We start from the raw sequence: 15437 nt of genomic DNA, 5'->3' as shown, positions 1-15437 counted from the left end.
GGCACCCCAGAAGAGCCGTGGCAACCACTACTCCTCCCATGAGCCTAAGCGATCACCTAGAGAGAACAGATGGGAAAACCAGGATCGGACCTCTCGACGCCAAGAACACAGAGACCGAGGCAGAGGTCTAGAGACCGAGTCACAAGCCACTGCTGAATTAAGGACAGAGCTTCAGCTTCTCAAGGATACGATCACAAAGATGTCTCAAGAGAAGGACATGAACACCATCCGACCGACCAAGGACCGTGAGAAACGCTCTTGTGAGGATGGAGGCCCCTCGGTCGCATGACTAGGCCGAGAACCCTCCTCACCGCTATCCTGGATCCATCTCATTGGCTGGGGAAAGGGACCATCAAGCGAGAACGCATGGTCACCAACTGCGGAACAACCTTCACCCATTCTTTCTGCTTCTTCCTCCCCACTCCTGCAGTTCCTGGGAGACCTGGTCCAGAAAGGCAGCGCCCAACACATCTATACCAGTGTCTTCCTAGAAGATCACCCAAGTTTCAATACGCTGTTGGACACCGGATCGGAGATCAGCCTCATATGCACCGACACATTCTCCACCGTGAGACAGGCCTCACTCGCCATGGGGAGATGCCTCAACATTGAGCCCCATCAGCTTAGCATCACCTGCTATAGGCAAGACCACGCCCCAACCAAACAGAGAGCTTGGTTGGAGTTCAAACTCCCAGAGATGAAGAAAACCTCTAAATTTGACGCGGAACAGCTGCTCATCAGTCAAGACCTGCTCGATAGGCTGGCTCCTCTGATTGACTGTTGCAATGTGCAGTTACGGACCCAAGTCACAGTTTGTAAGCCTGTCAGTGACAGGACCAAGACATACAACTGTGACTGGAGAACAATTCCCCAAGCATGTCGGGTGGTAAACGGGTTGAACTTGACTGTCCCAACTAGGTCTGCTGGCATTCCGTTTCGACTCATGGTCTTGAGAAGACAGAAGTTTGACTACCCAGGGGCTTTCTTTCATCCTGCACCATGGTTCCTTGAACTGAACCTCACCACGTGGGGCACTCCCCTTCCTGAACTGACCAGTCATTCAGTTAACTACACTACCCAGGTGCCTGCTCGAACAACGTTGGACCACTTAAGTGACCACGCATTCCAGGGCTTGGAACTGTCCACCCCCATGATTGGCAAGTTGCCAAGGCTGCTTGAGGGACACCAGATTCACAACGATGTGCTCTTCAACCTGCATGCAAGAATGATGGCCGTCGTTCCAGACAGGATGCCAGTAGGCTTGGTTTGTCGCATTGATCTCAGCAAGGAGAATGAGATGCCTGTTTATGCAGTCATGAATTGCAGTCCGATCCAACCTGTTGCGAATGAGATGGCCGCTGATGTCCCCAAAGAACCTTACCCAGGGTTTGAGGAGGAGATCCTGCAGCAACCCTCTGAAGAAGCCGATGTCCTGACGACAGACCTTCAGCAACAAAAGCTGCGAGGACAGGGAAAATCACTGCAGAGTACAATCACTTTACCCAACACTACTGTCCAGACCCTTAGTCAGCTATCCCATGTAATCGAGTCAGAACTTGTAGAGCAAAGTAGGGTTAAACAATCCCTACAGGATGCACTGAGTGAGGTTAGTTCCTCGGTAACTGGCCTGAGCGAGGGAAGGATACCTCCTTACTCTGTCCCCATTGAAATAGTCGAAGGCATCAAAAAGTCAGCGACTGGAGCCACAGATGAAAGGTGCAAGGCCCGTGTGGCAAGTCAGGATGATGTTACCGAAACTAGAGTAGAAAAAGCAGGTGACAGGTGGCTTGTCAACACCCCCCAGCATGAGGTTGTAATGACGTATGAAAGCCAGGACATGGCCGTGAGGATGAGACTCCCAAACCAGACTGTGCCCATTAGAGTCCCGCCAGGGGTCTTTGGCCTTGTCCTCACTGGTTGGGTCATAACTGCAGGTGTCTGTCTGATGCTCCTGAGGTACACCCAAGCTCTAAATGCTCTAATTGACTCACTCACTAACACTCCTCAACACCTTCGCCTTCAACCACTTGAGGCACCTCTTCCTTCCCCTCTAAAGGTAACTACCCTGACAAGGCAGTAAACCCTGACCGTTCCTCTCCACATTTGTATAGATATAAAACCCATATCTCAATGATAGGAGGCCACACCGACACTACCTAGTGTAGTTAGTTGCTTATAGTTTGTTGTATATTTTGATTGTTTATTTTCTTTTTCTATCTTTGGTGTGTATTTTCCCCCAATATTGCATGTGATCTGCATAGATGTTAGAGTAGATGTTCTGCCCAGATGATACAGTCTAAATGTTCTGCCCAGATGTCAGTCATCACTTCCTGCCCAGTGTCATGTTTCATGATCTGTCCAGATGCTGTCAGTTTGAATTATGTAGGTCAGCCGACCCAGGAGTGAAAAGGACACTGCATGGACATTGACAAGGCGCTGGGGACCAAGGTGGACGCTCACTAATCGGCGCCTGCTGTGGATGACAGGTGAACAGCGTGCTCTGAGGGCTCTACAACTTCACCATCAGACCAAGGGGGGAATGTAGGTACCATGCCTCCACAGACAAAGGAAGGGGGGTGCTCCCCCTAGGTGCATGGCCCACGTCAGGACGGATGCGGAACTACGTCATCAGACGAATCCCCTTTAAAAGGGGGGATCCCCCTTTGTTCGTTCTCTCTACCTGGCTGCATCAAAGTAGCTACCTAGAGACGAAGAGCGCGCACACCTTCGGGAACAAAGCGGTATTGGTTCTGCACTCGAACCCTGTGCAGCACGCGACGCAAGAAGTAACTAGTTCGCTACTTTTATTTCTTTTGCGGAGTTCGCTAAAACCAATCGCTTCAGCTAGCCGACGATTAAGAACTGTTTGAACATTCGCGCGACGGCCGGACCTCCGCGAGTTCATCTTAACGTCGACAGCGACCACTTCCCCGGGACACCACGCAACGGACCATCGAGGGACCGCCGATTGAACGGCCACCACAGCTTCCCCTGGACGGAGCAACGCGATCCAGCGGAACCTTCTTCACGAAAGCGCACGAAGGAGTCCTCCTCAAGAGGCTACCTGGCCTACTGCGCGGGCCGCGGACTGAACAACTCAAAGTAAGACTGTGCATCTGGGCAGACTTAGAACAATATCTTGTTTTACTGCTTTCTGTGTGCTTAGATCGATGCTTTGTGAACGCTTGTTTGCAGTGGTGTTTATAATCACGTTCATGTTAAACCGTACTCTGTTTAAGGCTTAAAGAGATATTCTGTTCAAAGCTTAAATAGGTATTCTGTTTAAACTTGTTCGATTATTCCCACTGATTCTTTTATTTCGTATAACTGTTAAACGTGTGTCCCACTATACGCTCGTTGGGGCTGTATAGTGACCGACGATACCGTGTCTTAGTTGGAGGAAATTTGCGTTGTTTGTGGCTGTAGTGAGAACTCGGTTTAAGTTTCGCGCCATCGAGTTTCCCTTTGTCTCAAAGATCTCCTCCCCCATACGCACGTACACACGCACGCGCATCCGCGCGCACTCGAAGACACGCACGCGCATCCGCGCGCACTCGAAGACACGCACGCGCATCCGCGCGCACTCGAATACACGCACGCGCCTCCGCGCGCACTCGAATACACATCCACACACACACACCCGCATACCTACACACACACACACACACACACACACACACACACACACACACACACACACACACTAGCCAACCCTCCTGTCCCCTTTGTTTGCTATGTTTTTATTACTATGCTTTGTGATCAATAAATGTTTTTATGTTTAAATACTGTCGTTTGAGTCGTTGCTTCTCTGTTACAACCTGAAGCCAGAACTATTATTTGAACTGTAACCTTCAGATTTATAGTTTGTTAATCAAACAATTTGGGCTACGGGAGTTGACCACAATTAGTGGCGACCTTAGTTAAATGAGTTTATATAAAATTTGGGTAAATTTAACACGGTCTGAACTCCCACCATTTCGTAGGTAATTTTATGAGACTGATTACTAAATAAATTTGGCCAGCACCTACAATATTGATATAACGTTGTCTTGATAGAAATATGAGACGCAGTCGATAGAAATCAATAAAATTAAATTCCCGCCATGTTTTGACAGACAACATGAATAGCCAATGACAATAGCGGCGCCCAGACCAATCAAGCGGATGAACTAGAGTTCCAGCCATTTCAGGGTTGCTTGAAGCATACAGCATTGAATGTAGAAGTGGCCGCAGCTAAGCGCACGTGCTAATAAATAAATACGCAAAGCAAGTTAATCAAAATGAGGACACGTGCACTCCATTTCTAAAATGTGGTACAAATTCAGAACCGCTGCAAATCCAGTCACAACACAACGGATGTTTTTCTGGACGAATGCTTTTACGCATGCACTCTAAGTTTTTAGCCATAAACAACCCTTGCTTTATACAGTTTCTCATTACGTTGAACGGGACTTAAGAAGTAAAGCTCTTTAGATGTAACAGCTGTATTAATTAAATTAGCTAGCTATTTAGATAGAAACTATGTTGTATTAAATGGTATTTTAAGCCTTAGTTTTTGTCTAAATACCTAGCAAGTTTGCTACATTTCAAGTGCATTTAGCTTACATGTGAAATAAAGTGATGAGCGATTTTATCACGGGTAAGAAAAATGATACAATGTCTCAAAACGATTCCACAAAATAGCCTAAATATAACCTAGTAAGACAAAGGGAATAACACTGTAGGTTTTTAACCAGAAACAAGAGTTGCTTATACAGGCTCTCATTATGTAGAATGGGACTGAATTAGTAAAAGGTCTTTTGTGACTCAAGGTCTTCCTTGAGTGATTCTCCAGGTCTGCTGTTTCCTGTTGCAAGTACGCTGTGCGCGTTTGGTTGCCGCTTTGCTCCAGGGTTTTTTGTGTTGTTAGTTAATTAGTTAGTTAAATTTGGCTCCTGTTTTATTATCATTTCCAGGACTTTTACTCGCTGTTTGCTCGTGCTACTCGTGTTTGTTTTTATTAGCTCACTGTTTGTGCCTGTACCTGGATACAGTGTGCTTGGATTTCCTCTCCTGCTGAAACTCCTTCCACTGGAACTTTCTTCAATTACTACAGTTGGACTCCCCACTGCAGGTTGCTTGGACAGTTTCGCTATGCTGCTGTGACTTTTCCACCCTGGTTGTGTGCTATATGCTGCGCTTCTACTCATGCATGTATGCTGATACCGGCCTAACACAAGCTTTCCCTCTTCACTCCCTGCCGACACTAACCTGCTACATTCGAGTAAGTTTCCACTCTCTCGCTTGTTGTGGTGTTATGTTCCTCTTTATGCCCTGAGGAGTAAGTATAACTGCTCTGTCATGGCGTATATTAGTGGATGTGATTAGTAGGCTAACGTGGTGTATTATCTGGCTGTGTTTTCGGTTGTGTGCTAAGATGAGTTTGGCTAGCCGGCGTTTAGCAGCTGTAGTCACCCTGGGTGTCCTGGTTCTTATCAAAATAGCTCACTGGATTATCTGTGGCGTCGGAACTCCCCTGCATCTCTCTATGGCAATTTCGTACACTGCCAGCGAACTTCTGCAGATTAGGGACAGGAGTTACAGACTCTCCCCTGATGTGTTTTACAACTGTTCCCAACTGGGAATAGCTCGTTGCCCCCGGTATATGCATCGTGGCACTCGATCCACTCCATCTCTGAGCTATCACACTGCTAAACCTGGATCTATTCCCTGCATCTGGAGTTCTAGTCGCCGCTGCTCTAAAACCTGGTGCTATGTGGATCCTTCAGTACTGTTGAAACTCCCTAAAACCTCTGACTGGTCAACTACACATGACCCTGCCTCATGTAGGAATACAAAGTTTACTTTGCTTAATGTGCGGTCTCTCAATAACAAAGCGACTTTTATATCTGATATTATTACGGACAATAACATTGACTTTTTATTCCTGACTGAAACATGGCAACAACCAGATGATTATCTGGCACTGAATGAAGCTTCACCCCCTGGTTTTCAGTACATTGATAACCCCCGTACAACTGGTCGTGGAGGTGGACTGGCGGTCCTTTATCGTTCCACCTACAAGGTCCACAAAGTGTCTATTCCCCCGACATCTATATTTGAGTGTCTTGGTCTGAAGATAGCTGGATCAAAGCCATTGTTGATCTTGTTGGTTTACCGTCCACCTAAATCCAATTCTGTACCGCTCTTTCTGTCAGAGCTGTCTGAACTGCTAGCCTTGCACTCTCCTCTGTTTCCTTCTGTGTTAGTATTGGGTGATTTTAACATTCATATGGACTCCAGTCAATGTGCTCACTCTGCTGATCTTCTTAACCTACTGCATTGTTTTGATCTCACTCAACATGTAGCCTCAGCCACTCACTCTCATGGTCATATTCTGGACCTTGTCTGTACTACCCCCTGTATTTCTCCATCTAATTTGCAGGTTACAGAATTTAATGTTTCTGATCATGGAGCTGTTGTATTTTATCTACCGCTATCACTCCCTTCCAAGAGAATGCATACACCTCGCAGCATTACTTTTAGGAATTTTAGAACTGCCAGCCCTCTTGCTCTTATGAATACGCTAGCCGAGTTCACAATTCCTCCGATCCTGTCGTCTCCTGAAGTCCTGGTCGATCACTATAATAACATGGTCTCAGCCACACTTGATCTCCATGTTCCTCTTCAGACACGGGTTGTGACTTTCCGTCACTCTGCCCCTTGGTTTACTCCTGAGCTCAGGTTAATGAAAGCTAGAGGCAGGCAACTGGAGCGTCTCAGCAAAAAAACGAAATTGACCGTCCATGCAGTTGCTTATAATGATCATATTCTTGAATATAAAACTGCGTTGAAAATGGCTAAGGCAGATTTTCATTCCTCCAACATCGCTAACTGCCAGGGAAATCCCCGAGCCCTGTTCTCCACAATAAATAAATTGCTGCAGCCCGCTAGTAAGTTTCCATTAACCCCCTCATCATCTCTCTGTAGTGAATTTTTGTCATTCTTTACCAGGAAAGTCAGGAATATTCACTCAGAATTTCAACATATAACCTGCCACTTGGACTCCTCTAAACCTCAACCTAAACTATATAATGCTCTTTCCGCTTTTCACCCTGTTGAAGAGAGTTTTGTTACCAGGCTTATTAAGGGATCAAGAGCATCCACTTGTGTCCTTGACCCCCTGCCTACTCATCTAGTTAAAGCATGTTTGACAACACTCTGTTCACCGATCACCAAGATCATTAATGCTTCTCTCAGTACCGGTTCAGTTCCTCTCAGTTTAAAGCTGGCCGCTATTACTCCTGTACTAAAGAAGCCAGGACTTACCCCTGATGATTTTAATAACTACCGTCCCATATCTAACCTGCCTTTCCTGAGTAAGGTGCTCGAGCGTGTAGTTTCTGTTCAACTTAAAGAACATCTCATCTCTAACAACCTCTTTGAACAATTTCAATCTGGTTTTAGAACAAATCATAGCACTGAAACTGCCCTGGTAAGAGTCATGAATGACCTACTGCTGGCAGCTGATTCTGGACTAGTGAACATCCTTGTCCTCCTTGATCTTACTGCAGCATTCGATACTGTCTGTCATGACACATTGCTCCACAGACTGGAATCCTGGACTGGGATCACTGACATGGCAATGGCCTGGTTCCGGTCATACCTCACGGACAGGCAGCAGTTCGTTTCACTGGATGGTTTTAGATCAGACACTTTGTCTCACTCCTACGGTGTCCCTCAGGGTTCAGTTCTAGGCCCCCTTCTTTTTATCATCTACATGCTTCCACTTGGTAATATTATCCGACAACATGGTCTTCAGTTCCATTGCTATGCAGATGACACACAAATATACATCAGCACGAAGCCTTCCGACCCATTGCCTCCTGATGCATTGGTTAGCTGTTTAACTGACATTAAAAAATGGATGAATAACAACTTCCTGAAACTGAACAGTAATAAATCTGAAGCCATTCTTGTGGCATCACCCTCCACACTCATGAAGATTGGCCAACCAACTATATCTCTTCCCGGTTTCGTCACATCCTCGGTGGCACAGGTTCGCAATTTGGGTGTTATTTTAGACTCCACACTCTCTCTGGATGCACACATAAAGAACGTCACCAAAATAGCCTTTTTCCATCTTAAAAACATCGCCAGACTGCGCCCCTCCCTTACTGACTCAGTGGCGGAGACACTTATACATGCTTTTATTACTTCTAGACTTGACTACTGTAACTCTGTTTTAATTGGGCTCCCTATGAGTAGCCTCAAGAAGTTGCAGTATGTCCAGAATTCGGCAGCTAGACTACTCACGCACACCAGGACATGGGAACACATTACCCCCATATTAAAAGACCTGCACTGGCTACCGGTTCATTACCGTATCCAGTATAAAATACTACTTTTGGTTTTTAAATCCCTGCATGGTTTGGCTCCTTGTTACCTTTCTGGCTTACTCTCTACATATACACCATCACGCTCACTTCGGTCTGCAGATGCTCACCTTCTATCCGTACGCACTGCAAAACTCAACACGTATGGTAGAAGAGCACTTAGTGTTGTTGGTCCTAAGTTATGGAACTCTGTCCCCCTCTATCTCCGCACATGTACATCCCTAACTACTTTTAAGAAGCTCTTAAAAACTTACCTTTTTAGTATTGCCTTCTTGAATATGTAGGTTCACATGTGTCCGTGTTTATGTATGTGTGTCCCTTTTCTCATCTGCTGCTTCTTTCTAATGTTTTTAGTTATTTAATGATTTATTTTAAATTGTTGTGACTTATTCTAATCCTTTTTAGTTTATTTAATCTCTTGTTGCCTATTCCCTTGTAAAGTGTCCTTGTGTGTCTTGAAAGGCGCTTATAAATAAAATTCTATTATTATTATTTAAATGTAGATTGCTAGGTAATTAAGCCTGAAAAAGTGTATGCCTTCGTTTTTGTCTAAATACATAGCTAGCTACATTTAAAGACATTTACCCTTAGTTTTCATCTAAACAGCTAGTTATCTATCTAGCTATATTTAAAGAGCTTTAGAAATTCAGTCCAGTTGTGCTGAATTCTGACTTCTCAGCAGAATCTAATTTCTCTCGTTTGCGCACACATAAAGACGCTACAGATGAAATTCGAGTTAAAATTAAACCCTCCATTAAAAAGGTTAATATAAAAGGGTTATATTATTAGACACTTACACACTTGTGCTTTATGTGGACGTTTTTCAGTCCTGTGAGTTATAGTGATTTTGTTTTTGCAATGATGAACATTGCATTTGCATTTGTTTTGCAATGATGAACAATTAAAGATTATGCCTTATTTATGCATACAAACAACGGAAATCACAAATATAATCTGTTGGAGTCGGATTCTGTCGAGGAGTCAGAACAGTAGCATTCAATGTTATGACTGTATGTAAGGGGATTTATGATTCACTGTCTGTGACAATCAGACTCTGAAATTTTGTTCATTCCCTTATCTGTGTTTCTGCCCCTCAGTTACAACTTTTCTTCTTCAGTTACAACTCTTTGGAACTCTTTCCTGACACTCGTGTTTTGTGAATCTGTTAACACACTGCGGACTGAACAAATTTATAATGCTGTTTATGAATCCTGGTTGCTATGATCTATGTCTGAAGACATTATCAAAACCTTTACACTGTATAACAACTCTTGCGAATAACAATCTGCAGGTTGTAGCCAGAAACAAGAGTTGTGTTATAGTTGTGTTCTTCATTTCTCACTTAAAGTATAAAGGAAATAGTGATTTGATTTATATTGTGATATATATCGATATCGACTGATATGAAAAAAGTTATCGTGATAAGATTTTTTTCCCATATCGCACCAGCTCTAACTGGAGTACTGACCTGAACAGTACTGGAGTACTGACCTGGAGTACTGACCTGAACGCTTTACAATTTTAATACAAGTACAACTCTTACACAACCCATCACACACCTGCGAGAAGCGCACAGCGTACTCTCTACTGAAATCCACAGCCCCCTGCGGGACTGAATGGGGTGCAGGAAAAAGGGAGAGGACAGACCCTACCAACAGAGCACCATCCACCACTGGGCATACAAGCACACACACTTTAATGTACAGACACAGAGACAACTGCTTTTTTAAATTGAACATTAAGAGACACAGACACATTCAGGGAGAATTTTTCAGGGACTGTCAATTTTACCTAACCTCCATGTCTTTGGACTGTGGGAGGAAACCAGAGACCCCGGGGGAAACCCACACAGACACAGGGAGAACATGGAAACTCCACTCAGATAGGGACTTGAACCCAAGACCCCAGTGCTGAGAGGCAAACGTGCTAACCACCAAGCCACCGTGTTGCCCAAAGAATACCAAAGAGTAGGGCTGCACGATTAATCGTATTTTTATCGTTATCGCGATGTGAAGTTTCACGATAAACACATCGAAAGTCGTGCACCTCTCGAATTTTGTAAGTTCGCGCGCGCCGCGTCTCGGCGCAATGAGAACAGCCATGTTTGCAGGGTTCATACACCTATACAAGGTGGAATTCAAGCACTTGTACGTCACTTTCAAGGTCCATTTCAATAATTCCCAACACGTTATTGAATTAAATATTTATACATATCAGAGGTGGGACCAAGTCAGTGTTTTGCAAGTCTCAAGTAAGTCCAAGTCTTTATCCTCAAGTCCCGAGTCAAGTCTCAAGCAAAGACAGTCAACTCAAGTCAAGTCTCGAGTCAAGCCAAGCAAACGTCAAGTCAAGTCCCAAGTCTGAAACTTGGAATTTCAAGTCCTTTTGAGTCTTTTTTTTTTTACAGGCACCAGCGCTTTACGAATGCTACGCTGATGCGTTTCTTTACTCGTTTTGTTGGTGTCCGCCAGCCAAAAGATGACAGATCATTTACATTTTATCTTCTCTTAATTACATAAATGTACTTAAACAAGAATGTTTCGTTACATCATTTTACACGAAAATAGCAAGCTTCATCGTAAGCAAGATGCTGTCATTATGAATGGTTATTCTAAACATTTGGATAAAATGTTTAAATATAGACTAATAAAAGGTTAGGGTTATTTTTTCATTGTTTTCTGTTTGTGGGGTCACGGTGTAGGCTACTATTGTTACCTGGAGATTCAGTGGGGTCACATACTCTGATGGCTGCCGTCAGAATTGGTGACCCCAGTTAAAAAGGCTCACCTGTACATCCCATTCATGATTTCTTTGTTGGCTGCAATGGTGAGGGGATGGTAAATCTTGTTTAAGTACATTTATGTAATTAAGAGACGATAAATGTAAATATAAACATCTGTCATATTTTGGCTTGTGGACACCAACAAAACGAGTAAAGAAAGTGCATCAGCGTAGTTTACGTAGCATTCGTAAAGCGTTTGTGCCTCTGAACAGAAACTGAAATAGCGCCCCCTGTGGTCACAAAACTCGTCGGTCACAGAATCTGGTGTAACGCCGGTCTGCGTCAGAAGGACGGAAATGAAATTAATGGGGCGCACTTTATAAATATTAATATGCGTTTTAAAATTTAGATTTGGGGTAAAAAAAAATCAAGTCTTTGCAAGTAAACAGGTTCAAGTCCAATTCAAGTCCCAAGTTATTGGTGTAAAAGTCCAAGTCAAGTCTAAGTCTCTGAATATTTTTTCAAGTCAAGTCAAAAGTCTTAATATTAATGACTCGAGTCCAAGTCATGTGACTCGAGTCCCCACCTCTGATACATATACTCTAAATGATTCGAAATAATTCGCTTTTTTATCACATTATTTAATGTTATTATTTATTTAAAGTTCGCGCGCGCCGCGTCTCGGTGCAATGAGAACAGTCATGTTTGCAGGGTTCATACACCTATACAAGGTGGAATTCAAGCACTTGTACGTCACTTTCAAGGTCCATTTCAATAATTCCCAGCACGTTATTGAATTAAATATTTATACATATACTCTAAATGATTCGAAATAATTCGCTTTTTTATCACATTATTTAATGGATATTTATTTTCAAAACGCCCAATCTTAACGTCTTCACGTTCTCTCATGTTTCGTCCTGGAATTACAAGAGGCTCGTATTTGTTAACGTAATACAAGAGAATTGTTCAGTCAGACAGATATTTGTTGTGAAACGAAGTAGTTACAATTTCAAGCCTTTTCAAATACTTTAGCCTAAATTCCAGCACTTTTCAAACCTGAAACACAAAGCAACATTAAAATTGGTCAGGTAAAAGTTCATTCCCCTGTATTTGAGGGGTGTTTTTTTATACTACTAGGCCTACATATCGTTTCGGACAACACTGCAAAGAATGTGACACGGCAAAATTAAACGCTTCCGCCGTTCGCGGAGGTTAACGAGGTGTGCGGAGTCGCTCACTCGTGAAAGTATAAACCTAGATTGAATCTATTGTTGAAAACCTGCAAAATATTTGGAATTATTCTGGATTCATTACACAGTAAAAAACAAAACAAATTAACGTGCTGCTGTTCAGAGAGACACTACATTTCTGTATTTTAATCTTAATTTATCGTGGTTCACATCGATCGGGATATCCAACAATGTTATCGCACATCGCAATTCTAGTCCATATCGTGCACCCCTACCAAAGAGCGTGCAATGCAGTACTTGTGCAGTAGTTAAATGAGCAGTGAGCGTATCCGATGTACCCACGTAAGCAAACCACGTACAGAGACATGGCACTCTGAGCAATTCAGCCGTCCACTTACACCATGCACTCACATGGCTCTGCTGGAGAAAGGCCTGGGTTACAAGGTGTGAATCACCAGCAAGGACTGAACGGGAAAGAACCAACAAATAATGTATGAGCCAAATAGATTTGCTCAACATCCCAGGCTACTGAAAATATTTGTGCTTTGATGGGTTTTGTGAGAAACAGGAGGTAAATGAACCCTGTGACACATTAGATCGCAGTGCAGCTCTTTAAGCTGATCTGGGAACAGTCATCCCTCACTATCTGACTTAATTAACCTCACTTTAATCTCTCGCTCTCTATCTTAATCATACTCTGCATGCCTCTCATGCATTTCTTATGCATTAAAAATCTCCTCTATATTTTGGTGTCAATGCACTCTGCAGCTGTATGCTGCTCTCCTGGGCTGCTCAGAAACTACACAGCCCAACCACAGAGTCACTGAACACACTTCCCTCTGCTGGGGCTCCCTCCCACAAACACCACCCTGCTGGGACTCCCCTCCACAAACACCACCCTGCTGGGGCTCCTCCCCACAAACACCACCCTGCTGGGGCTCCTCCCCACAAACACCACCCTACTGGGGCTCCCCCCCACAAACACCACCCTACTGGGGCTCCCCTCCACAAACACCACCCTACTGGGGCTCCCCCCCACAAACACCACCCTACTGGGGCTCCCCTCCACAAACACCACCCTGCTGGGGCTCCTCCCCACAAACACCACCCTGCTGGGACTCCCCTCCACAAACACCACCCTGCTGGGGCTCCCCTCCACAAACAACACCCTGCTGGGGCTCTCCACCACAAACACCACCCTGCTGGGGCTCTCCTCCACAAACACCACCCCGCTTCTCACATGAAACGGAGTGTATTTACCAGCACATGCATTTGTTCAGGGTAATGATCCGACATGTTTCTTCTTCCGATCCTTGGCCCTGTCTAAATGTCTGATTAGGTCCCTGCAAGACTAAATGTCTGATTAGGTCCCTGTGTGGAGAAATTGATTATGTAATTTGGGCTGCACTTTTAGAAGTAGCAGTTATGGACTGATTAGTAAAGAAAGTGGATGTGCTTGGAATTTAATGGAGAATTATAGTCTGATGGGGTTTGATGTGAGGATTGTTGGCAGACATGGGTTCAGTGCAAACACCTAATCAATACAGACCATCAAAAACTCTATCAGGGTCCTAAAAATGACCCCTGATGGAATCCCCCTATATCCTCACATCATCCCTAAGACACACAGATGTCTAGTGTTCTCACACCATCCCTAAGACACACAGATGTCTACTGTCCTCACACCATGCCTAAGACACAGATGTCTAGTGTCCTCACACCCAAGGTTATAATCATTAACGAAAACAAACGAAAAAAAGAAAACTGATATTGATAAAACTTTCATTAACGATAACTAACTGTATTACATGTTTAGAAAACTAACTAAAACATTCTGAAATTATAGATAGGATACCTTTCGTTTTCATGTTTGTCAATTTATTTATAAGTCTTGTGGACTGATATGAAATCGATTGAACCGTACGGCACCTCATGGTCCGTCACATTGTTTCTTGTTTAGAGCTCCTGCTCGCCATGTTTGCCTGCAAAATTACAACAACAAAAGTTGGGAGAAAACGTCTTTTTTTAATATGACTACGAGAAAGACTACATGTCTTGTAGTGGAAACAGGTGATAAAATATATGGAGTAGTTCTCAAGAGGAAAAACCCCATGAATCTCAACGCTCACGCAATAGAGCCACTACCTTGACAAGCTAGCCTCTCTGTGTAGCTCTGCCGAAAGAGAAGCAACATCCCGGCTAGGTAGCACCGGGAAGGAGAACCATAATGGATCGTTTTCACCAGTGATCAAATAGCTGCTGGTTAGTTACTATGCAGGAAAACTGCAAGCGGGAGGATGCACTGGATAATGTGTTGAGACTGGATGTCAACACGACTGTGTCAACACGACTGTGTCAACATGACTCGATTGCCTTCAAAAAGTTTAGCTTTTCACTCGAACCAAATATAGGGTTCCTATGTTCATGTGTGTCCTTAGTCTGGCAATTTTCAGCAGCAGAATTACACATTTTGCATCTTTTGCAGCTATCAGTTGGTTGTTCAACAGTAATTGAATGCATTTTTTAAAATGGGCTCTTTTGATGAGTTTTTATTACACAATACTCTGAATTTATTCTAATCTTTTTGAAACTTGCACCTGACAAATAACCCAAAGTATGAAAAAAACTAAAACAAATGCTAGAACTAATGAAAACTAAACTAATTGTGACCACTGTAAAAAGTAAATCCGGGACACCGGGCACGTTGGTGATGTCAGACGCTGTGTGAATTTGGATACTCATAAATTATAATGTTAGTGACAGTCATTACTCAAAAATATGTACTCATTTAAACTTAAAACATAACAAAAAGTTAAGACAGCGCAAAACCTTAATGCTGGGTTTACAGTGTAATTTTCCTGCACCAGCCGCACTGTCCACCATGTTTGTTCAAAAATCACAGTATGCTAATTAGATGGTTTTAACCAATAGGCATGCAGGAGCGCATTGCGTCAGACGCTTGGCAAATATTAAATGAAAAACAATGAGTTTAGTGATTGTCTTTACTTGAAAATGTTGAGCTTATTGAGATTAAAACTTGATTATCGTTGTATGAATTTTAATGTTTTAAGCTGTTTGCACTGTTTTGCAGTTTTGCTTACAAATAGAATAATTTTAATGAGTTCACCACACTGTCAGGGAATACAG

At 43.5% G+C, this 15437-nt stretch overlaps 1 protein-coding gene across 5 annotated transcripts in view; it reads left to right on the top strand.

Annotated features, from left to right (window-relative positions):
• unc13c (unc-13 homolog C (C. elegans)) overlaps nt 1-15437 on the top strand; it is a 188622-nt gene that overhangs the window by 153114 nt on the left and 20071 nt on the right. The gene's annotated exons all lie outside the window — the stretch shown is intronic.

This window comes from Brachyhypopomus gauderio, chromosome 2 (assembly GCF_052324685.1).
Source record: "Brachyhypopomus gauderio isolate BG-103 chromosome 2, BGAUD_0.2, whole genome shotgun sequence".
Classification (NCBI taxonomy): Eukaryota; Metazoa; Chordata; class Actinopteri; order Gymnotiformes; family Hypopomidae; genus Brachyhypopomus; species Brachyhypopomus gauderio.
The sequence above is the reverse complement of the archived record's forward strand: the minus strand, read 5'-3'. Positions and strand labels throughout refer to the sequence as shown.